The sequence below is a fragment of the Arachis ipaensis genome, chromosome B07 (assembly GCF_000816755.2).
Source record: "Arachis ipaensis cultivar K30076 chromosome B07, Araip1.1, whole genome shotgun sequence".
Taxonomy (NCBI): Eukaryota; Viridiplantae; Streptophyta; class Magnoliopsida; order Fabales; family Fabaceae; genus Arachis; species Arachis ipaensis.
The window spans coordinates 958780-959610 of record NC_029791.2 but is presented as its reverse complement, the minus strand read 5'-3'; the positions used below and the strand labels follow the sequence as shown (position 1 = coordinate 959610).

General features: G+C 23.6%; 1 protein-coding gene across 1 annotated transcript in view; it reads left to right on the top strand.

Annotated features, from left to right (window-relative positions):
• LOC107608991 (probable amino acid permease 7) overlaps nucleotides 1-831 on the top strand; it is a 10448-nt gene that overhangs the window by 5845 nt on the left and 3772 nt on the right. The window lies entirely within an intron of this gene.

Genomic DNA, 831 nt, shown 5'->3' with positions numbered 1-831 from the left:
AAGACACAATATTCATATAAAAAATTCATCTCTAGAATATTGTACTATTTATCTTGTATAAAATAAGTAAATCACAAAACAAAAGTTCAAAAAATAATTGGTATTTTTGTTAAACAAAAATGAGTTTTTAAATGCAATGATATTGATTAACACAAATTAAAGTAGTAGCTTTACGCCATTGATTCCGCTTTCAAATTCAGAAAGCTAAGGTCCAAGACCAATGGAAAAGGTTTAAGTATTAAGGAATGGTTGAAATTAAACCTTAACCTCCCACTTACGGCAAAAAGACAACAATAATATTCACATCAAACTTTATAGTCTACCACTGTACAAGGCTGCCCTCAATTAAAAATAAAATAATATAACATATATAAATATAATCATTATTAATTGAAATAAAATATAAAAAAAATATTTATTTATTTATTTTTATGAATTTATATATATACAAATACTTACATAAAATTTATAATCTAATTTTTATTAGTGTAGATTAAAAATCGAATCTAATAATTTTATAAATCGAATTAATATTCATAATTTGTGAATTAAATTCGGATAAATACTACGAATACGTAGAACATATGTTACCCACATGGTTGTCGAAGGCATATTCAATTTCAAAAAATTCCAAGTTGGTGTGCAGAAAATAATAATTGAATTCTCTTTTGATTCAATAATTGAGTACTTGAGTCTTCTCTATCTGTATTATGTAGGCCTTTGTTTTCTAAACATACCGTGCATTTGTTTCGGTTTTTATTGAAAAACTAAATTTTATAAAATAATCCAATTTTTTAAATGGTCTTTATTAAAAAAATAAGTTTTCACTCC